We start from the raw sequence: 24949 nt of genomic DNA, 5'->3' as shown, positions 1-24949 counted from the left end.
AAAAACAACTCACCTTCACACCTCTCCCAAACCACACACCTGGGCCTACTTTATAAGGCTATCAATTACATCAGTAGGGTGTGGCTTTTAATTAACCACTTACCCATCTGGAATCATGAGTTCGGGATGGCATTCTACCCGTACTACTCTTAGTACTTCTGCCATATGGCAGAAATAGTATGAGTAGTATGGTAGCATGATATTCCGAACTCAGCCATACTGAGAGCAGCAAAAGAGGGTAATTATGCTGTGTTCCATTCAATTCGGAAAGTCGGAACTTCCTACTAGGAAAAGTGCAATGGAACGCCACTTGAAGTCAGAATTCCAACTTGGAAACTCGTGCAGAAATTTTAAACTCAGATTTCGCCAAGATGCAGGTGCGTGACTTCACACAAACATGTTGGCACCCAGGGAGATGTACAAAATAAGTGATAAACATGTATTTTATTAAATAATATTGATAATTGAGTCAAAGTTCCTACATTACATGATATTAAAGCTGATTTAACAAACATTAGCAGAGACAGGTGTTCAAAACATGATAAATTATACTCTCTTTTGACAATCATACACCTGTAGCACAAATGCTAGCCTTGCAGAATTGTTTATGAAATGGGTTGTTAGGAGACATCTCTGGTGACAGTCAAACACCTGCTAAGCTAACGGGAGCCTTGCAGATTTGTTTCCTTACACGTCATCTTCCGAGCATATGGCAACAGAATGCATTTATGCCATGCGCTTCAAACGGGATAAATTAGCCACCATATTTCAACACAAAGTGTTTGATACCCTAAATATCTACTTTAATCTTTAGCTTTGTGAGATTAAAACTGAAGTATGTTGCCCACTCAGTAAACATGTCCCCAGATATAATATATTGTATAATATATTAAAACATTTGGTGCAAATATTTGCCTAATGCTATTGTACATAAGAAAAAAAAAGCATACAGGAATATTTTTATGTCTCTGGAATTGAATGATAAACTCCAGATATTTTTATGATATTAAATGAAAACAGTCATTACATTTAACATGTGATGTTTTAACAAGCTCAATTGAACAAGCATTTAAAATTTGATTAAAATTCAGACTGGCAGACTGAAATGGCATGTGGGGAAAACCAGAATTATGGATGGCAGTGTGAACTGGGAAAATGTAACAGCAGAAATCACAAAATGACAAATCTCATCCCTCTTTTTAATGAAAACCCACAACAGTAACCAGAGAAAGGTAGAGCCTATTTATTACTTATTTGCCAGTTCCGATCCGATTGGCTGTCTTAATGCAACTTCTGGGAATAAAGTCACACAGGCTTTTTATCAGTCCTCCTGAAGATGTGTTTGCAAGGTTCTGGGTTAACTAGATATCCACAAGCAGAACTGTATTTTCCACTTTGTTTTCAGAGTTATGTGTGTGAAATTATATGAATGTAAGGAGTGGAGTTCAAATGATGTTTTTAAAAGAAATGTTTCTGGAAATGAAGTAACAGCAGTATCTTCACACAATTAGACATCTATCAATGTGTGAAGTCTGAATGGGAGATTTGAATATCTCATAACATCTGTTTTGTTTCAGTTTAAAAAGGCTCAAACTGAGCAAGAGCAACACACTCAGCAGTTGGGGAGGAGGGGTGTGACACAGAAATAAAGATTAATTTATGCTGCCCTCACAAATTTCTTAACATCTGCACATTTTTAGTGCTCATGTGAATTGTATTGCCAGATGAAAGCAGTCATATTAATCCTTTGTCTGGCCTTATTCTTGATCAGGTCACAGGTTGAGTGCCACAATCTGTTTAGAGAGTACAAGTATTAGAAAACATTGTTATTTTATTAGTTATTTTGCCATTAGCTCCTAAAAAAAAAATCCATTGACAAATATTCCCATATGGTTGTGGGCAAGTTTTTGCAGGTTGTACAGGTTGAATTCTTCCTCTTTTAGCTTTTTTGATCTTTCACACATCAGGCAGCCTGGCCTTAGCTTTCCTGGGGAAATCCTTAAATCTCAAGAGACTTGTGTGTGCTGTTGAAGGAAGGTTTACAGGTTGAGCTGTGCCACCTTGCCATAGTTCAGAGGTTTGCAAAGGGATTTCCATAAGTGCCATCTATGTTTTGTAGTTGAATATCTGAATATAATCTGAACAATATTGCTATTGTTTATAGTGTTTTAAAACGTAGTGTTACCTTACTGTTATAGTTATTAAACCATTTTAAATGACTGACTTTGTTACGGCATTTGCATTGCTTTTATTGTCTTTCTCATGTATATTTCACACTCCCCCTACATCTGATCAGTGCACATGGATGTGTTCTCACCTGAGCTGGTAATACATTCACAATGCACTTCGGAGAGAGCACATTTCATGCTGTAGGGTCGTTCAGAGATGGTACAGCCTCATTTTCATTCCAGTCAAAAATCAAAGATGGCGCTGCTGTAAATAAGGTCTATTGGCTATTTAAAGAAAAAGCCATGAGCTGCCCCAACTTCATGTTTCACTAGGAAATACATCAACCGGCTAAAGAAAACTGAGTTCGTAAAGGCACTTCATGAAGACTTTAAAAGTGGTAACCTGCAATTGTTACCTTAAAGATCCTGTAAAATAAAAATTAAAGTTTTACTGATTTTAGTATCTATTAGCTTTAAGATCATCTATATGCTAGTGTACTTCTAAACATTGACAACAATTTTTTTCAGAAGACATACTGTAAGCATTTAAAATGCTCAGACTCTCTCTTCCAGCATCCAACATCCATGTTGGTTTAGTTGTATCAATGAGCTTTTTTGAGTTGACAACTCAAATTTCATGCCAACTTCACTTAAGTTTTGATTCTATGAACTTGTACTTAAGTTGCATTAACAATTGTATTAGCCATTTCAACTCACTTAACAAAGTTGCCTGAAAAAGCAAAGATTTGCCATCTCCCAGCATGCATTGCAACATGAATAAATAATGAGGTTAGTGTTGTAGGCTTTTTTTTTTTTTTGCGATTTGTGGACTTTATTTGTGCTGTTTTTGTTATTTATGTCATTACTATTAGTTAACAGTTGTGTGGTGATGTTAAGAACTTATATTTTATTTAATGGCGTTTGTTGAGTGTCACCATTACTGAGGTTTGTTTTGAAAACTCTGCGTGTCCCATTTAAACTATTAGTTGTCCAGCCTTTGTTGTTGTTCATAAAGTTATTTATTTATTTATTTGTATTTTTTTTTGACAGTGAAATGCTTCCTAAAATGAGAACTTACCCTCTCACTAAAACTGTTCAGCGCATCTGGCTGTGTTGTAACTGGCGCTGATCATGCCTTCGCAGGGCACTTTGAAGGGAGTACAGTCCATGCTGTAGGGTCGTTTCAAACTGACTTTCCAATACGAATTGCTTAAAAGGTGAGTTCTGAATGTCTTTTATCACCTTTCAGCCATCTGAAGCTCTCACAATGAAGAGTAATTGTCTTAGAAGGGAATAGAGCATAGGGATGATCACTTCTGAATGGGACACACCAACCCGGGTTCTAGATGTGAGGAAAATTGCTGGAGTTTATTTATATTTTTTGTGCAGCCGGAGGTTACTTGGGATGTACACCTAGAGGAAGTGTTATTCTTTATGCTTAGTGAATTGTGATTCAAAACATGGATATATTCAGCCTCGTCGTAAGCAAAGATTGTGATGTGCAGTGTACTTTCGTGGGTTGGTTATGGATTAATGTTTTCAGTTAGATCATCATTCATCAGTCTTTAGAAAAGCTGGCCGGTATTGAAATCACTTCACTAGTTTCCTCGGTAAGTGGCTCTGATATGAGCAGCATGGTGGAAGGGGGTATGTCTGTCTGTGTGTGTGTGTGTGTGGCTGTAAACTAAAGCCTATTAGCTATTTTAAAAATGGGATGAGTCGCTCGACATGTCCCACCCCCACTTCCTGTTTCAGTAGGAGATGCTCAAAACATTAAATTTAACTGTGTTCGTCAAGGCACTTCACGGGGACTTTAACAACCTATTTCTACCTGACCTAACCCTTAAAATGTGTTTTGTTGGTGTAACAATGTAATCTGGTTGACTTAGTGATTAAATATATTTTTTACTTCAAACCAGTTAATTTAGATGTTACCACAAATTCAGTAAGAGAGACTTCGCTGTTGTGTGAACAAAAATATTTGTTAAACATTTAACCAAGTCAAGTACATGAACAACATACAGTAACAACATTACTTTGCAGACACCAAAACCTATAGTTTAGGCAGGTCACGTTAGTCAAGCTTGCAATCAGCTGACGCTCAGCTGTTAATGACCTCTATCAATACAATTCAGTCTCCTATCAAATGGTCCATTTTATGTCCTCCCTTCATTCATTCTCTCAGCTGCCTTTCCATTGCATGGATGCAGGCTACACTTAACACCCCCCTCCATGCCCAGCTCCATATCTTGAAATATTTGCATTTAGTTATCTCAACATATGTCCTGTTATTCTGCACTCTTTGTAATTCCAGACTGACAATCAATTGTAAGTCTGTCTTTAATGTGTTTGCGGACTGCTCTTGATTTTCCAACTTGTTATATTTGGAGTAATATCTATTAGATTCTATCTAATCTATTTTATGCAAATGATCTATTGTAACATATTGCGCTGTCAGAAATGTGAAAATTGTACAATATAAATATATGTCGTAATATAAATCTGCTGGATCTGTTCTGTTACCTCTGGGGGGAGGGGTTGGAGGGGAGGGTTATTCTCTCTGCTCCATCCATGTATGGCTGCATGGATGGACGGAGAGTTTGCCCAGAACAGAACCATATCGCCAACACCAACAGATGCTTCAGTTGTCAATAAAAGTCAAATAAACTATTCATTCAAGGATTCTAGTAATAATCATTTGATGTAACTGGTCCTGACTGAATAACCTTCAGCATCGTTATATGAATGCTTGCCAAGTATTTATTTACTGATCTTTAGGGTATGATTAGGTTGTGTACTAGGCTGTGTTTTTACTGAGGACTACAACAATAAACAAACACACACACACACACACACACACACACAAATATATATAAATAAAGTATATATTACTTATTTATTTATTTCAGAAAAACAATCATTCATTTTCTAAACTCTATATCGCATTATATTGCGGAAAAAGTTTATGCTTAAAACATTAAAGTATCCATAAACATAAGTCAGGCATATGAGGTATCATTTGAAAGCTTAGAATATGAACTTTTCAGTAATATCCATCACTTCTGCATTTATATTACATAGCACCCCCAGAAGAAATGGGGTAGAAATTTTTATATAAAAATAAAAGTCCTTCACATAGCACCAAAATGGACAAGTCATATCAAATGAAAGCTCAGGAATGAAAACTCATTCTCAGGAATGTGACTGTACAGTTATTTTTGTTGCCATAATACCACAGATTTTCAAAAGAATCACAAAGTGAAATATGATTTCTATAAGTCATCAAATACAAATGTATCGTTTACGCTCCCGTAACTGGTGCTGTAAGCCCCAAATAGCCAAAAATGTATATCTGCTTTTATCTTAGGAAGCCATTGTTTACTTGTCTGTGAGCTTGCTTGGCTGAATAATCTAATGTTATATCTTAGATGTCCAGAACAATATATTCCATCCAGAAAGAAAAGCATGCAAAACAAATAATCAAAGAAATATGTTTTTGACTATTGATGATAAAATGTCCACTCAGAGGCTAAGATATTCAATGAAATAACAAGGGTGGTGCTTGAACTGAAAATTAGACTGAATGTCTATGGACGGGCACATCTGTGAGGGTTAAAATGCGTTAGAGCGCCACCTAAATTTCAGATCTGAATATTGTGATGGAATGTGATAGAGAAAAAAATAAATAAAAATGTTCTAGTGCTTTTTGCCACCTAGTGGAATAAAATTAGACTTTTCAAGGTGAGGTTGAGTGAACAGAACCAGAATTACATGTTTACAAAGTTTTTTTTTTTCCTTAAAAAAATAAATCTGTTTTTCATAAGATTATAAACATATACATATTAAAAAAATAAAAAAAAGAGTCTTTTTTATTTTATTTGGACGGTTCTCTGAAAAATGAGACCAATTTTTTGCAATTAATCCACAGTATGTGTGAATGGTGAGCTTTTAAATTTGAGTATGAAAAATTGTGGGACACAGCCCAAAAATGCACCAGAGTTTAACATTATAAAGTCATGCTTCAACATTTGACAACTTGGGAGTGCCAAAAGGATAATTGGCTAAGTTTACATGTACACCAATACTCTGATTATTGGTGTAATCAGAGTGTAATAAAAAGAGTAAGATGTTTAGATGATTTGGGCAAACCTCTTCAATCCCGTTTACATGCAATTTGCCAATACTCTGATTATTCGCTGAGAAATGTGGTGTTTTAATGCTTTTTTTTATAAATTAATAATTATTACAAAAAACATCTTGTTGAAAATATGTATCTTTAAATATTTGTCATAAAGAGAATTTTTGAACGATTTATTAAAAGAACCAGTTTATAAGAGTAATTTTCGACTACTCTGGATGCACTGTCTGTTTTGATTCACTAAAAATAATTGTTCATAAGAGTAATTTGTTTTGCGAATCTTAATACACACTAGATGTTGTTATTATGTATTGTGTAACGTGTTTCCTTGCCATTATTTTGCAGAATATGGTCTTTTTATCTCACCAACATTCAATTCATACTGCTACCGGACATTCACAACTTGGGAAAATATTTAATTTTTTTGCTTTGGGGCTGTAGATTCTGCAGCGGGGGGAGCACCACTGCTGGAAAACGGTGCAGTGAACTGCCTTTACACGTGAAGCTGAGAAGTAAGTGCAGCTGCTTCTGTTTAGTGATGTTTTTGAAACCTGTGCTTGAGCGCATCATCCATCTGCAGCACTGACACAGGTGCACTTTGGTCAGAGTGGAGGAAATGTGATTAAAGCGTGTGTGCTTGTATAGGCTAAAGTGATTAAAATAGGAGTACTCCACATATCTTACTGCGATTACCATTACTCTGATTATTAGCATAATAACAACATCATAATCGCAGTATTTTGTTAACATGAGCAACAGTTTAATCGCAGCATTGCCTTAATCGCAATGTAATCGCATTATGAGGGTGCATGTAAATGTAGCCTTGTCATAACGGTCCAGGTAAATTCCTTGTTTTCAAACAAACTCCAGGCTTATTCCAGCAGGCCCAGAGCCATGAGTCTCCCAGTCTTTTACTGTAAGTGCTTATTATCTTCAACACCAAGGAAAATCCAGGGCCATGTAATCCATTTTGTATGACGTGAACATTCTTGAGGATCCGAATAATCACTTGCAGGACTTACAAATTAAATAAATAAATCATATGAACAAACAAATAAACAAACAAACAAATTGGATGAACAAATAATTTTCACGTAAAAAGTTAAAAACAAAAAGACATAATTGCAGTCATGATGCAATAATACAAACAATAATCAATTTAACCACAACTAAAACTTCAGGTGTGTCGAAGTAAAAGTGACTAAACACTGTCTAAAAATATGTTTATTATTACTAGGCCTATTAAGATTTTTAAAAAATTTTTTATTGAGCAATGCACTTTATTAATCTGCCTGTAGAGGACACTGTATCTCTGTATAATTCTTCCTTTGTCAAGAGAGGTCCTATGAACACACCCCACCCATGCACAATAGTCACCCACTGAAACAGACAAATGCACGAAATGTATAGTAACAATTTCTAAAAAACGAAATATAATGGACTACTTTGTCTAGTTGAACTGTGATGCATGTCACTGATCTCTGCCTTCATCACCTTGGTCAAAGGATGGACTATATTCTTAAAATGAAATGCATAGATAATAAATTAATTACCAACTAAAGCCTTCACCAGCCAAATTACAAAGGACAGTGTATCTATGTATAACTTCCACAGTTAATCCAGGATGGACTTCAAAGACATTAGTCATTAATCTTACAGTTCATATAAAATCATTTTGTTTTAACATTGGCCCTTAACACTTACATAGTTTACTAATTTTAAACCATGACTTGCACTGCACATAAAAAAATAAATACAAAAAAACTGCTATTGGCATTATATTCATGCTGTTTAGCCAGAGGGGAACTTGCTAAACAGCAATAATAAATATTTATAATATATTATATTTAATACATTTTTTATCAAACTGCACAATGAAGACTATGTAATATATTACATATATTACAGCTTCCTTTTCTGTTAAAGCATGATTTTCTGTAAAGCTGCTTTGAAACGATGTGTGTTGTGAAAAGCGCTATACAAATAAAAATTACTTGACTTTACTACTTTGCTGTATACTCACTGTAAGAAAGCGGAGACCAACCCATGCACTCAGCGAACCAAGTAAAAGAATACACATTCTGTATCTAACATGCATATTTACTAAACTTTTCTAAGGTCAAGTCTCTGTTTGGGTTTTTATTTTGAAGCACACCTGGATTAAATGTGAGCATCTACCACAGGAAATACAGATATCCCAGACACTACAAACAAAACACGCAGCTCATTATGAATACTAATTCTGTACTTTTTTTTTCTTTTCATCTTATTTTTCAGATGTTAAATGACTCACAAGTCACAACTCAGACACAGCTGACTTGATGCAGAAAGACAGTCAGTTAGGATGACTTTTAAATAAAAAACAAATACAGTTTTTCAAAAATATATTATCATGGGTTCATTCATACAACCATCAAGTGCCCATGTTTTCATGTGTGTATGCCTGCTTGTTCCTGTTTGAGTGTGTGTGGGATTCAGTTAGATGTGCCAGTGAATGCTCAGATGTCGGAATTCCAGGGAGAAGTGCTTCTTCATAAAACCAACAGCTGTGATGTCACTGCCCTCTATGTGTGTGTCTAAACTGTGTGTGTGTGTGTGTTCATCTGATTATCGACTATAATAATTATGATTTCAATTAATACTTCTGACGTTTTTCTTACAATAAGATGCAGTGTGCCACATGATAACATTTTTCAAACTTGTGTGCAAGTGTGTTCATGTGTAAATGGATTATTGAATTTAATAGCAACAATTAATGTAATTATTTACAAATTATAGATTGGCTTGATTGGTGTTCTCTCTGCTTTTCTCTTTCTGTCTGCCTAGGCCTTTTAATCCAGATATCTCCTCCATAAATACTCCACTATAGCACTGATCTCCTCTGCCAGGCCATAACATCTCTGTAAGCTCATAATTTTACATCGCACTTGTTTTATCATCTCTCAGAGGCATAATGGCCAAAACGCCTCTATTTAGTCAGATATTATCCTCAACACACATTTGAAAAGCTCTAGGCCAGAAACGGTTCTAAAAATTGTATGTTTACAGAAATACTCCATACTGAAGGGGGGGGACACATTCTAAATCTCATCAGCCTCTCTTCACAATACGACAGTTTTAAAGATTTTCTACAGATTAAAATACAATAAATAAAAATAATAATAATAATAAAAAATCCTTAATGTTCGTGTCAAAAATGATCTAACCTGAACAGTTTCAGAAGCTTGTCACCTCTTTGTCTACACTGTTGTCTTAAACACTGATCTTTTTTTAAATTTATTATTATTATTATTATTTTTTTTTAGATATGCCACAGACAAACGTCACCATTAGCCTACCATTTCCATTAATCTAAATTCAGTATAATAGCCAACAAATAAATACATCATGGAAAAGTTGAAGAACAATATAATTGTTTAGATGTGTTTAGATTATTGTTGTCACACACATGACTCTATGAAAAAAATCCTGAATGTCTGTTCCCTTCAGTTTTTTTTTTTTTTTTTTTTGGCTGGTGGTTGTACATGAGACATTATTGGTCATTTCAGTGAAAAAGACTAAGAGGTCATAAAAGTGGCTGAAAGTTACCAAAATGTAACATGTTTTTATCTGTTTAACAACATTAACTTACAATAGTCAAAGATGACTTCTTTTTTACGCTCCTGTCTTGACTCAGTGTCTGTGGTAACTGGCAGGCTGTTGGGCTCATTAATATTAGTCATGTTGTCTGCGTTCACTCAAACTGATCTGCTGAATTGAAATGTTGACTGTGAGCAGTAGTGTGACACTCCTGTTCTACCTGCTCTGTATGGGACTCGAACTGGCATCTCTGGCATGGGAGGCGGGTGCGCTAACAAGGAGGCTAATGCCTGTAGCATTAGTCACTAGTGCTTGAGGTTAAGAGAGTGAGGTTTATACACATTGCTCAGCTATCTATCAGCTGGCTCCCATTACACTAGCCAGTGGGATTACCACTTTTGAGTTAGTTCCGCCCACTGCTGAAGAAACAAGCTGGAAGAGGCTTCTGCTTGGGCTGCGTTTCACTTCACTTTTAACATCCACTCCTAACTCCCCAAAGCACTTCCCCTCAGGGGAATCCCCGCTGCCATTTTGAAAGTCTGTTCCACTTCGTTAAGTGAGTGAGGGAAGTTTCTGTTTACAGACCCTCAACCCTTCGATTTTGACAGAGGGAGCAGAATCTACTCTGATGTACGCTTCAGGCAGCTCCATATCCCACAATGCAACTTGATTGTGATGTGACAGCAGATTGCACTTCATAAACCCCACCCCCATACAACTCTAATGTATGATGGAAGTGAAGTTAGGTCAATTAAGCAGTTTAGAAGAGTTATATTGAGATTTAACAGCATAATACTTGTAGCTACCTTAAACTGTTTATCACACAGCTATAGCCTTTGTGTTCATTGTTATGTTAACATTTTCATTTGTGTAAATCTTGATTAATCCTTTCTAACAATTCATTCTAATGAAAAAAAAAATTAAACATACGGAATTTATACATAAGCCTTTGAAATCAATCACCGAAAACATTGTTTTCTCAGGTGCAAAAATCACTAAATAATTCCACAAATTGACATCAGCCTTCAGCATGCTCAAAGTGATCAAGGGTTAAGGGTGTTCCAGTTAAACCCACTGCACGTCTTCCACCATTAGTGGACACTCGCACAACGTAAGCAGTGACGTACATCCGAGTCCATGAGATGGAGTGAAGTTTGCGAGGGAAGGGGATAAAAATTTGAAATGGAATGCAGCCTTGGTCTGTAAGGCTTAGTTTTTGGTGTGCAGCTGCAATTTTTTCCCTTGCACTACAATTAAGCAAAATAAACCCATTAAAATGAAATGATTTTTTCTTAAAAAGTGGGTTAGCGAATTCAGTTATTTCTAAAAGTAAGTTATAATGGTTCCTCTGCCCCTGCTTCAGACAGAAGTGTCTGTAAAATAAATAAATGTAAAACAAGGTGTTAACACAGCAGACAACCTCGGAAATCCAGGAGGATAGATTATTGATTCTGATTTCTTAAAAGCATCAAAAAGATCCACTGTGAAACATTTGGCTTTCAGCATCATTAAATTGGCTCTGATGTAGTAGTGTTTAATCAAGCTTGAGCCTGAATAAAGAATTGGAGTTTCATTCAAGTCCACTGACCCAACTGTGTTAGAAAATACATGTAAAAATCCTAATATGTGTGATGTTAAAACATTTTCTCTTTTGCCCTACATGAGGTCATTTAAGATTTAAGTTTGTGGCCCTTAATAAGCAATTGAGAAAAAAGTTAGTCTGAAAACTTTTACTCTGTCTATTCTTAGATAAGAACAGGAAAGGCTGCATAAGTCACATGGGACCAAGAGTTAATACAAAGTGATCCCTCACACAGTTCAGTTCAAGTGAAAAACATTTACCTATTGTATAGAGATCTATAGAGAAAAAATATGTAATAGGCTAAAGCTTAAGCAGTGCAAAGGTAACTGTATTATATTAATGCAATTACATTTTTCTTGTCTGATAGCTATGCTGAGACTATGACATGAATTAATTATAAATGTTCTCATTAAATTGCCCAGTGGAGAAAAAAAAAAAAAAAAAAAGAAGATGATCAAAGAATTTCAAAGAATTTCATAATGACTAGCTTCAAAAAAATTTAACTGAGCAGCTTCACAATAAAACTAACATTTGACGAAGAGCTGGAGATTAAATATTTATTGGACATGTCTGATAATCCTGACCTTGAAACCCCATGTCTGTATCAGCTTTGAATCAAGTTACAGTCATGCGTGAGTGTGTTTGGCTATTTTCTGAGAATCTATAGAATCAAATACTGCCCTTCCTGCATAGCTTCAGAAATAAACATTTTCAATATCAGTTTGGAACATAAGACGAGTTCATTTCCACACATTACACTAATGGGTCTTTTGATGGTATTGATATACTATTGCATGGATTATGAAAGCATTGTTAAATTTTATTGCCTAAAATGGACCTCATTACCAAAAACTAATTTTGAAAAATAAAATATGGAGGGTCCTATTTATTTTACTGCCTGGAGGCAATACTGTGCAGCAATGCAGAGAAATTAGTCAGAGACTTTGCTGATGTCAGAATATTAAAAACGAACTGTCATGTGACAGTCTAATAAAATTGGAATCGAGCTTAACTTTTTTATTGTAATTTTACTTAATATTTAAGTAATTACTAAACAGTTAGATAATGCACTGTAAATACTTATAATATTTATCTAAAATAAAAATAGTTGACTTAAGCTTAATTTTTTACTTTTCTTAGAAGTTTTAATCAAGATACTGTTACACTGTAACCCCTAAAGTTGTAATTAATAAAAACAATAAAGTGGTCCTAATTAAAAAGTACTTGAAATGACGTGTGGTATCATAACTCAAATATACAGTATATGTTCCTTAAACTTTGGCTTCAAATAATACTAACTCAAATCATTAAATGCAAATTTGCAGCTGTGCGGAATACCCAAAAGCCCAATGCTTGCAAGACAAAGGGCAGTGGCAGGCCGTGCATTAAAAATCTAGGCCTTCAGTGTGATTCATGCCATTAAGAAAACACAGTTTCACAATGAATAAAACACCGTATGCCTTTGGACATCATACATTATGTTACAGCTAACTAGAAATACCAATTGACATTTTAAAAACAAGTCCACGCACGAAAGCCAGAACTTGAAACGACACTAAATGCTCAAGCAAGCCTATTTTTAACTGCAGCATGACTGTTTTTTAAATGAACGTCTCCCGAACAGACATTTAAAAATTATAATTTTTCATATGAATCTACCAAGGAGGTCTATAATACCTGGAAAAATCTATCTAATAATATTTGCGATTTAAATGTTGCTTGCAATAAATTTCGTTTCGTCAGGGTACACGGTTTTGATGCGTTCCATTCAAGTTGGATGTGGGATATTCCTACTTGATATCTCCGACCATAAATGCATTCCATTCCCCTATATTCGGAACTGCAACACTCCCATTAGCTTAGCAGGGGTTTGACTCTCATTTGAGATGTCTCCTAGCAACCCAACTGATAAACAATGCTGTAGTGCTAGCATTTGTGCTTCAGGTGTATGATTGTCAAAAGAGGCATTTGTAAAACAAGCTTTAATATCATGTAATGTGGAAACGAACTCATTTATCGATATTACTTAATAAAGTGAATGTTTATCACTTTGTATATCTCCCTGAGTGTCGACATGTTTGTGTGACATCGTGCCCCTGCATCTCAGCGAAATCGGAGTTGAGAATTTCTGCGCAAACCTACAAGTTGTAATTCTGACTTCAAGATGCATTCCATTGCGCTTTTCCTAGTAGGAAGTTGTAAAATCCGAATTTCCGAGTTGAATGGAATGCAGCACTACTTTTCATAGCTTGATCCGACACTGAATGCTCCAGCAGCTTAATTTATACTTGGAAAACTCCCGATGTTGCTATAATAATGCAAAAAGCACTTACCAATTTGCTTGAAGTGAAAATCAGTCCTCCTTTCCTGATTAATAAATTAAGCAATCACACAGTCGTGCAAAACAGTTTGCGTTTTTAAATCCATAAGGATCTCTTTCTCATTGGCGATAGCGGCAGTAATGACAGTAGACTCCTCAGCAAGAGCTAGCACACTTCACTTTCAAATTATGTCACTTAAAGCATGACTGCGTCACTCGAGGCCAGTTGGAAGGCCTCGGCAGGGACATATCCTAAAGATCACGCCCACCAAGAACAAATAAATCAATCTGTTTGGCTGATGAATCTGACATTAGATGCGCATTCATTTGCACTGTTGCAGGATTCTGAAGAAATTCTGAAGGCCGACGGGGTGGAGCTCAGACTCATGTGCTGCTTTGGGCATGTGATATGTGAAACAGTTGTCACGCTTCGCTTGTAAGCATCAAGGAATAAATTCTGACTGGATAAACTTCTCATTTTTCTCTATTTGTTTGTAGATTAATTAAGACTGGAAAGCGATTAAAAATACATAGGCAAAAAGGTGATTGAAGATGAAAAATATTTATTTGGCATGTTAGGCTAGCAGAGAAGGCTTTGCTGGTGTAACGTCTGGAAGAAAGTCATGAGAGCTGGATCTAGGTGCTGCGAAACATTATTTAATAAAATAAAGTACAGAATAATGAGGTAAACACAAGAACAGGGAAAACACACACGATGGGTACTGGTCATACACAGGAGGTCAAAACACATAACAACTGACAAAGAATAAGCAAACAACAGGGCATTATATACACAATGGATAATGACTTAATGGAAGACAGGTGAAAACACTCAAGGACAGCTGGCAGTGATGAGGGCAGGGAATTATGTGAAATGTAGTCCAGGAGGAACAGATGACAGGGTACAACAGTGAATCATGACAGCTGGCCATGAGAATTCGCCACTGCATATGGGGAAGTATAATCATTTTTATCAAGAATTAAGAGTTTTAGCTTTTTTGACTATTGTTATTGTTTTATTGTGTGTGGTTGTTAGTCATGATTTGTATGAAGTTACCATTAGGATAATTAGTGTTCCCTCTGGTGAACTTAGAGCCTGTTAAAATCAAGCTATTTCTGTCCACCCAAATGTAAGTTTTTTATAAAAATGCAGATTTACTGAGAAGGTGCAAGTACTGTGGAGAATTTAGTGTACTTTATGACTGACTTGTCCAGTCAGAGTTTCTTATAATGTATAACACATGCAATAACACATTCAAAAAAATTACAAATACCAATATTATCCATTACTCATATCCATTCCACTGTCGCACAATGTTGCCTTTAAGCAACAAACACATTTAAGCAGTTCCTCATACGTAACCTACAAATGTTTATGACTCTAAATGTATTAAAATCCAGTTTACATACTAACAAATGTGAATTCTATTTTTGATGTGCATCTTCTAACGTAGACCACGGCAGAAAAAGGTTTTTAAAATGACCATTAGGATGTAGTGTGACCAAGAAAAGCTTTTTGTTGGTTTATTCATGTGACAAGGAGGAGGGCGGGGCCGGGCCATGACTACGCACGCCCAGCCCCCAATCAGGCTAATCAGCCAAGGAGAGGGATAAGTGCAGCGGGACGCAGCAGCTCAAGAGAGAGCCACATGCAGCTGCCCTGTATGTATTTATGTAATTTAAACAAAAAGACTCATTATTTTGACTGTTCGGCCGGCTCCCACCTCCTCCTTTCCCATCCTTAACCTTTGTTACACATCCCTTCATAATTAACCATTGTATTGCCATTTTATATGCACCATGTGCTTACAAAGTAGAGAAAATGGGTCACTACAACAGAAAAATTCAGCTGCTCAGGAATCTTATTCCACACACTTCCATCCAGCACATAAACAATATTTACTGTTCATTGTCAACAACACTTGATTGCCTTATCAGTCATTGCAACTTGTAAATATCTTTATCAAATGATCAAACAATAGGTGACTGGCATTAAATTAATTCTGTTTAGCCAGAGAGGAACTTGCCCCTACAGTGAGCCTGGTTTCTCATAGGTTATTTTTTCCATTAACCAACATCTTATGGAGTTGTGTTCCTTGCCAGTCACCTTTAGCTTGCTTACTGGGGGTCTAAATACGAATATTATTTACTTATTATTTATTCATTTTAAGGCACAATTTACAATCACAGTTTTTATCAAACCACACAATTCTGACTCTGAGGCATTACAGATGTTACAGCTTCTTTTTCTGTTAAAGCATAATTTTCTGTAAAGCTGTTTTGAGATGATATGTGTTGTGAAAACCATTATACAAATAACAATGATTTGACTTGACCAGGTGCACTGAGAACAGAGTTATCTTTTTTTCATGAGCTGTATTCTCATTATTTCCTACCTCACAATGCCACTGTTTACCCTACCCTGCTCTAAAAGCAGATTCCCAGTAGACTCTCTGAAACTATAAAAAATAGTTACATCACTCTGACTTTGTCATGTGGTTAAAGGTATAGTTACACAATTTAAATTCTGTCATCATTTACTCATTCTCACAAAAGGAGATGTTAGGCAGGATGTAAGGGACTGACAGCCTCAGTCACCATTCACTTGCACTGCATATTTTTGCCACACAATGAATGGTGACTGGGGCTGTGATTCTGCCTAACATCTCCTTTTGTGTTCCATGGAAGAATGAAATTCATACAGTATTAGAACTACGTGAGGGTGAATGAATGATAACAGAATTTTCATGTTGGGGGGAACTATCCCTTTAACATTCAATTTGCATGTTAGACTTGTTGTAGTAGATGTTGTGAAGTAAGAGGCATGTCTTTTCAAATTGAAACTTGTTGAGCCAGTTTGGTGAGCTTTCCATCAGTATGAAAACCCCCAGGTTTCTCTTAAGACATGAGGGATAATAACAACTCCAGGCATCCTACAAATCCATTTACAACAATAATACAGTTTCAGTCTTCATCTGCCTTTCCAGGAGATGACAATCCAGAGATTCACTTTTGAGTATGATGCCCTAAATGACTTCAACACCTTTAGCAATGGGGATACTTTGACAGGCAGAGTTATCGTGGAGGTCTCAAAGGAGATAAAGATCAAGTCTCTCATTGTCAAGGCGAAAGGCAAAGCCGACTTGGCATGGACTGAGTCACAGAGTGAAGATAGTGTGTCCTACTACAAGGATAAAAAAAAAAGTATTTCTCACATACTCAGTCTGTCTTACCAGAGGATAAAGCAGATGGTACAATAATTTCTCATGATACAGATGCTGTTATACCCACATTCATATGTTCAAATAAATCTTTGAAATTAATGCCAGATTGTTATTTTTTCTCTCTAACATTTAGGTTTTTAGATTATACAGCACAGTTGATCATCATAATGTAAAACAAAGGCAAAAAAATAAATAAAATAAATAAATGTAAATGTGTGTGTGCGCATGTTGTTTGTGTGTGTACCTTTTGTAAGGCTCTTTTACTCTTGTGGCTGGACTAGATGTGTTCTCTTTTGCAAACTTCAATGCCAGTTAAGTCAACATCTTTGTTTCCCCTCTGACACAATCTATGAATCTGGTTGATGAATATGACTGATAGATAAATAGTATTTGCTTTATAAATTCCTGAGAACAAATCCGACTTCGTTTGAAACAGACAGTATGAACCCTATAGCTTAGAGCAATTAACTTTTAAATGTGGTCAATACCTCTGTATGGTAGGGACTGTAAGTGGCTATGTATGCTGTAAATCTGAAGAACTTATCTATCATACGATACAAAGTCTTTCTACCTGAAATGAATGCAGAATGTGCCTCTCTCACAGGGGTCTGCCCTCATCTTTTAAAGGTGCTCATGGTAAAATCCACTACAGACTTTTGGCCAAGTTGAGCAGGTCTTTGCTTGCTGCAAGCAAATCTGAAACAAAGTTCACCTTTGCTTCCCAAGTTGATTATGATCAGACAACACTCTTGGCATGATCACAATAATTATCAGTTAAGTCAGAGGTAATATTCAAAGACACAGTTAATGCAGTTTGTGTTTCAGGAAATATACTGAACATGTGGAACAATAATAATAGAACTCATTACCACTTTAAATACTATTACTATCTTAAAATAGGAAGCAATAACTGATTATATTACTCAGAGTTTTGTTGAACACTAACAATTGTTTTTGTGCTTTTTTTGCTTTTCAGACACCTCAGCATGGCAGTAAAGACAATAATGTCATATTCTTTGCCTCTGGAAAAATTTCTATGAATATCTTTTTGCCAAAGACAGGCTATCAGCAAGGTAACAATTAATACAACCAGAATAATGAGACAAACCCAATAAAAGCATCCAAGTAAGAAGCACTGTAAATAATCCCAGTGGGATTTTACTGCAACTATTCAAGATATTAAATTTACATTTTAGAAGGACACTCTTGGACAAAGACCATTAAATAACAGGAAAACATTTATTTGATTCTTTTATTTTTTTTATTTCTTTTTTTTTTGCAAGCTATAATGCATTTGTTTACTTCCTAAACAGGGGAAGGATTGGTTGTCAGTGGTGAAAGTCAACAGCTCAACTCGAAAAATTGTGCCAAAATACATCATCTGCTAGAAGCAGAGCTTCTTTGCTGGGGGGAAAAGATCAGTCTATACCACTGAGATTCTGAAGGAAAAGGGAGACTCTTTAGCTTCTTCCACCAGAGAGAATCTGTCTAAAGTATTAGCCATTCCCTCAGGAATCACCTCCACCATTCCAAACTGCCGTATCCTCCAAGTGGAGTATAGACTGAAGGTATGTATCCAAAAACTAGGACTTTACCAGGTTTCCTAAAGGTTTTGATTTTATTTCAGCTGCACAGATGATTTACTGTATGTGATTTGTATTCAAGAAAGGAGAACAACAATGCCATTGAGCAGTAATTTGATTCAATAATTGACCAATAACAGTAACGTTAGTGAGCCTACCTCTCTTTCCCCTTTCTTTTTGAAAGACTTATGTTTTGCCCCAACCATCTTTAGAAATAACAGGCTGAAACTGGTTCTGTAAGCACCCAACTCACAGAAAAATACGATGTCTTGTACAGTATGTATTGAACAGTGAAAAGAAAGTGTGGCTTGGGTATCTTGCAACCTTACAGTACAGTATGTGTGGGCAACAAATGCTGAACAGCAACAACACCAGCTTCCTAATATCCACCCCCAACCAACCCCCAATCCAAGACATTACAGTATATTATCAAATTTAATGGACTACAACATTATCACTGTGGTGTATTTGTAGATGTTTGATTTTACCTTAGCGATACTGGAGGTTAGTACAAGGCACTGTGGGTTAATTTTATTTTGTGATTGACTTTGTTTTGTTTTGTCAGTGGTTGTGTTTAAATGGCTGATTTTTGAATAAAGTCTTTGTTTATGAATAGTGTATTTGTTTTGGAACTAAGGGATGAAAAAAAGGCAGGTTGCTTGGAATAAATCAGAAATTGTCATGGAAAAATTACACTCTCACTGAAGTTTCTCTGTCTTAACCACCAAAAGACTACTTTGTTCTCTCTGTTGCAGGTTATTTTGGATGTTTCATTCACTAAAACCCTTTGATTAAACTGCTGCTGATCATCTTGCCTTTATATGACGGGGTCTCAGCCGAAGCACTGAAGGCAGGACTATACCCGGACCTGGCCAAACTAAATTTAAACTGAATATCTCAAATTAACATATGCAATGAGCATCCTTTTATTACTTTTTACACTTACTCTACAAACACAATAAAATTTATTTATTTACAGATATATGAAGGGCAAGGGCAATTATAAAATATAATGCATCCACATACTTTGTAATACTTTATGATTTCTTAGAATTAAAATTTGCTTTGTACCAAGGTGCTTTATTCCCCTGTAAGACTTTTTGAGGGGGTCCCCTGGTGTTTCATCAAAACTAGAATACTAGAAACATAAAACTAGATTATTATATATATATATATATTTTTTTTTTTTTTTTTTTTTTTTTTTTTTTCAAATGATTGGGGCGACACAACGCAACATTGTCCATTTTCTTTGCCAGTTCTCAAATGCATGCAGTTAATATACCCAAAATGTTGTTGGTATCTTTCAAACACAACATGTTAACTCAATTACAAACAGTTGTAGGACTCTATTATCATGAGTGCACTATCTGTGCAGCGCAACAACCGAGTGCTACTTTTTATCCAATTTTCTCGAGAGTGCTAATTCTAAACACAATTTCCGTGCCAGCGCAAAGCCCAAGTGGGCCTGGGTGGGAGTGTTTGCACTATCTGTGGGTGCATTTTGTGTATGTTAATGAAGTGAAACAAATCACAATTTGCTATGTTCCAGAGAAATAGGTCATTGTGCTAATATGTTTAAGGACCACGTTTGTTTTCAGCATAAAGTCTAAAATCAGTTCCTGCATTTGCTGTTTGGAGAGTTTTGAAGTTAATGTCCAAACTCTGAAAGCACAGAACATCAAATAATGTCCCTGACAATCACTATTGTAGAAGTTTTATGAAACAAAAATGTATGAGATTTGTGTAAAACCATCTAGAGGTCATGGTTTATTTTTTCAACTATGAGTATTATTATATTTATATTTAAAATTGCATTTATGATCTCATTTGTATTAATTTCACCTGTTGCCGTAGAGTGAAGTCATTGCAAAAGAGTCTGGTGGAAGAAATTGGAGAGGATAAAGGAGGTATTTTTTGACCATTTAGTTATTTTGATTATATTTCTGTTTAAAGTGTAATTTGAATTTACAATATGTTTTGTGTGTTTCAATAAATTACTTTTATTTTGAAGGCAAAATCAACCTGTAGAAATGTGGTGCATGCCAAAATCCACAGCCTAACTTGAAAAGCTGATGCAATTACTGTTAATACTAGCCATGATTTGTGTCACTAAATCAATATGATTTATAATGCTAACATTCTCTATAATTTAACAGAGCTTACATCCAAATCCTGATGAGAACCATATTTTCCATGCGTATAAAAGGAGCGTGTCACTGTCATAGTCATAAACATGACATTCAAGGACACAGTTAATGCACAAAAGAATGTAAGTCCATATTTATATTCTTCTAATTCATTGCATACAGCCCATTTAAATTGCCAACTTCGTATGAATGTGCTGTCTTTGTTTATATTGCTGGTGCTTGACAGGGAATGGACTATATTAATAGCACCCAGATGTTGCAATGACCGGAAAAGAACATCAAAATGAAATTGAACTTGACCCATCCCATTAGACTTAGCGCATGCTTGCGTGAAAATACGAAAACTTCATGGCCTTGCCCATTGACTTTGCACAAATGACTTGTTGCATAGTGCTTATGCTCTTAAAATAGGGCCTACAAAGTTATTACATGGATGCTATGTGGAGAAATATATTTGTACATTTATTATGCTGTTCCCGTGACGAGCGACCCTTCCTCAATATCTTTAAATACACAAGCCATTCTGATATACGATAGTGATAACAGAGAAAACATATCAATAAGGCATGTAATAACCTATATGTAAGAGCTTATCTATGTCATATTTATAGGTCTGCTACACACTTCTCAGTCACGGTGACCACTATTTAAATTCTAATAAATGTAGTCTATTATTAAGCCTAATATCTTACTCTTGTGTTACAACTTACAATGACACATTTTAATCAATATATCAAATTATTCTGGGAATTTTGGTAGGGATTCCTTATGGGTTCTTGGGGAATCATTAGTGTGTCTTATGTAATTGTTCAGTTAAAATGGGGTAGACAGTCTCAAGCTTTCACGGCTAACAGCAGTACTTTTAACAGCAGCCCCGAACTCTTATCTCTCCCACCGCAATTCTGTCATCTTTTCCAGCATTAATGTTACTAATGTACAAATAGTATATGCACTGCATGACAGTGAATCATTTTCAAATGTCCCCGTCTACAAGAATTTATGGATATATTAAAAATGCTTTACTCATTTAAAAGACTTCAGAAAATACTTAAAGGTATAGTTCACCCAAAAATGAAAATTTTCTCATCATATACTCAACCTTATGCCTTTATATACAGTATGTGTATGACTTATATGTGTAAGAATATCTCAGCTCTGTAGGTCCATAAAATGCAGGTCAACAGGGTCCAAAACTTTGAAGCTTCAAATAGCATATAAAGGAAGCATAAAAATAATCCATAAAACTCCATTGGTTATAGTTATACTATGCTCAAAAGTTTATAATTTGGGGTGAACTATTCCTTGAAGTTTAATAAATGTAATTTACCATGTTGAAGAATGCACTGGTCTCTATTATAGGCTATATTTTCTCTGTATTCTCAATTTGTATTAGATCAGTTCAGTTAATTCATCTAAAGGAGAGAAATTGTCATGTTCCTATTAGAAAACAGACATGTGAAGATAAATGGAACATCAGAATGGCATTTACCATGACACATAAACCCTCACAGAAACATAAATATAGAGGAAGCCTGTCAACCTGGAGGCCACTGAGCTCAAACAGATATTTTCCACAGACCCCCACAACATTTGCTCAGACAACCTTTCTGCTCCAGTGTGCTGCTGCTCTTCCATGTACTAACTCACCGCTCCTCATTCTGAGTGCTCTATAGTGAGCAACAGACACTATAGTGAAAAGTGAAGGATGTGGAATCAATATCACAGCTAATCTGTGACCTTTGACACCTCAAAATAAAATGAAATATGGAACTCTGAGCTTCCTAAGTGGAGAACAATGAATTTGTTCAATCTGAAAAGTATTATGATATATTTGTGCAAGGTGTAGGGTTAACACATTAATAAAATCATGCTTTAAGAGGGGGAAATCTTTTCTCACTGTTTAATTTTACATTTAAAGAGTTTGGAATCGAATTATTTTGAGTTCATTTAATTAAGTCTGATTTAATTAATGCAATTTAGCACAGGTGATTTAACTGTGCATGATCAGCAGACCTCCAAGTCAGCCCTCTTTGGATGATAGTGATTGAATAAGTTTAGCCTCCCTCTGTTGGAAAACAAATGCTGTTACTTAGCTTGCAAAGCCATGTAATTGTAGTAATTCGCTTACCAATCAGAAATCCTTTTATGCTGTGTTTGTAGACTTGTCTCATCAGAAAATAATATCTGCAGTAAGCACAACATTAGACAAAACCTCAGGAGGTCAACAAAATGCTCTATTTACAGTGTGTAAAAATGATCGCTTAAAACTAATTAAAGAAACAGTGGCAAATACATTGTATATGAGACAAAGAGGATAATTGGGGCACCACACTGATCATTAATTAAACTTTTAACATTAATATAAGGATGGTGTCATTTTCTATTCCATGTGCGCAGCAGTATCACATTAATATGTTATTCAATGGTTAAACTCAAATGTCAAATTCTCCAGGTAAATAACTTTTCTAATGTAATTATGTTAAATTAACTGAAACACTGCTAAATAAATAATAGCTAATTAACTGGAATAAAGCCTCAAATGAGATATCATGGTGAAGAATAATTTCAACAAAAGGTTCTGTGACACATTTGAAGACTGGTTTATATGGAGGTCTGTAATACCTGGAGAGAGTTATCCATTAGCATTCCCAATCATCTCAAAGGCAGTTTCTTGGCAGGAGTATGCCACCTGGAAGAACAAAACCTGCTTTCTGGCATATTTGCTCATTAGGTCTCTTAGTTGTGGGCAAAGAAATTTTTTCTGCCAATCACCAGAGCTGTAAATGGCATGTGACTAATCACTCTGGAAAATTATGTAATGACAAATCTGATTGGCTGATGTCACAGTCCCAAGCCCTTCACTATCACTTATCCTTAACTGTGACATCAAATATTCAACTTCATGCCTTTATAATCATTGGGCACAGGCAAAACATCTAGGCCTACAATAATCAGGGTTGACAAGTAATGGAATACATGTAACAGATTACGTATTTAAAATACAAAATATAAGTAACTATTCCACTACAGTTACAATTTAAATAATTGGTAATTAGAATAGTTACATTCAAAAAGTATTTTGATTACTGAAGAGATTACTTTGCATTTTATTGTCATTTGTTTCATTTAATATTCAGTCCTTTCAGATGAAAAACATTTATACATATAAATGCGACCCAAAGTGCATTTGAACAGCGGTGACACACTGTTAATTCATATGAACAGACAGAAGTTTGAAGCAGAAGAAATAAACCTTGTATAAATTGTCAGCTTCATGCCAAGCTAAAATGCCATTTCTAGCAAATTTACATGCACAATCATATTTTATCAAGAAAATTCACAATGGATCATTTTTCTAGTAAGACCTTTGATATTAGGGCAAAAATAGTATTGTTTGTAAAAATCCTTGTTCTAAGACAAATTAGATAGCTTGTCTTAGATACATTAAAGATATGTTTGAGAATGTATTTTACTGTACTGTCAGTTTAAAAAAAAAAAATCCACACCAACTTTACAAACAGTCCCACTAGCTAACCAGCCATGCAGATTGATAGACAGAGCTTGGTGGATGAAACTGTTTCATCCAAACTAAGTTATTGCACCGTTGCAATTGCAACAGAGTTATACAGCCAACAGTGTGGCACAAGGCGTGAGGGCTGTCAGCTGACTACAGGATAAGTGAACCTCCAGAGGCCAAAAGACATGTAGCGCAGTTTTTCCCTAGGCTTGATTCTATTGTCAGAGATGACAATTAGTCAGTGAATGGAGATGCTTAACTTTCAGAAAATGGATCTCAGGTCAAACTAAACATTTGCTAAATCAATTACACATTCTGGCTTTCTCAGTCCAGTTTAGGCAGGAAATCCACAAACCTTGCATGGAACACAAACTTTAGTAGTCAGTCTAATTAAAACCCACAGTCACAACTTTGTTAAATGTTAAATTTTATTACACGAGATAAAGATTTGTATTACACACATTGGAGTCAAAGTTCATTTTTACAGGAGGTTGGGGGAGGAGTTCAACAGAACTAGTCTGAATGTTCCAGCAGAATTGCTTCTCACAGCATCCGAATTCAGCACTGGAGAGAGAGCGAGAACCCCCACCAGAAAGGAGATGCTGACTGGACCTCTCGGAATCCGCTTCATCAGCTGGATCATATACATGCAAAGACTTGAAACACTTATATATGTAAAAACCCCTGCCAT

General features: G+C 35.6%; 1 pseudogene; it reads left to right on the top strand.

Moving 5' to 3' along the window:
• Positions 1-16777: 16777 nt before the first annotated feature.
• On the top strand, positions 16778-19486 carry LOC127415171 (arrestin domain-containing protein 3-like; annotated as a pseudogene).
• The last annotated feature ends 5463 nt before the right edge of the window (positions 19487-24949 follow it).

This window comes from Myxocyprinus asiaticus, chromosome 24, assembly GCF_019703515.2.
Source record: "Myxocyprinus asiaticus isolate MX2 ecotype Aquarium Trade chromosome 24, UBuf_Myxa_2, whole genome shotgun sequence".
Taxonomy (NCBI): Eukaryota; Metazoa; Chordata; class Actinopteri; order Cypriniformes; family Catostomidae; genus Myxocyprinus; species Myxocyprinus asiaticus.
Note: the sequence above shows the minus strand (reverse complement) of the source record. Positions and strands in the feature narration are given on the sequence as shown.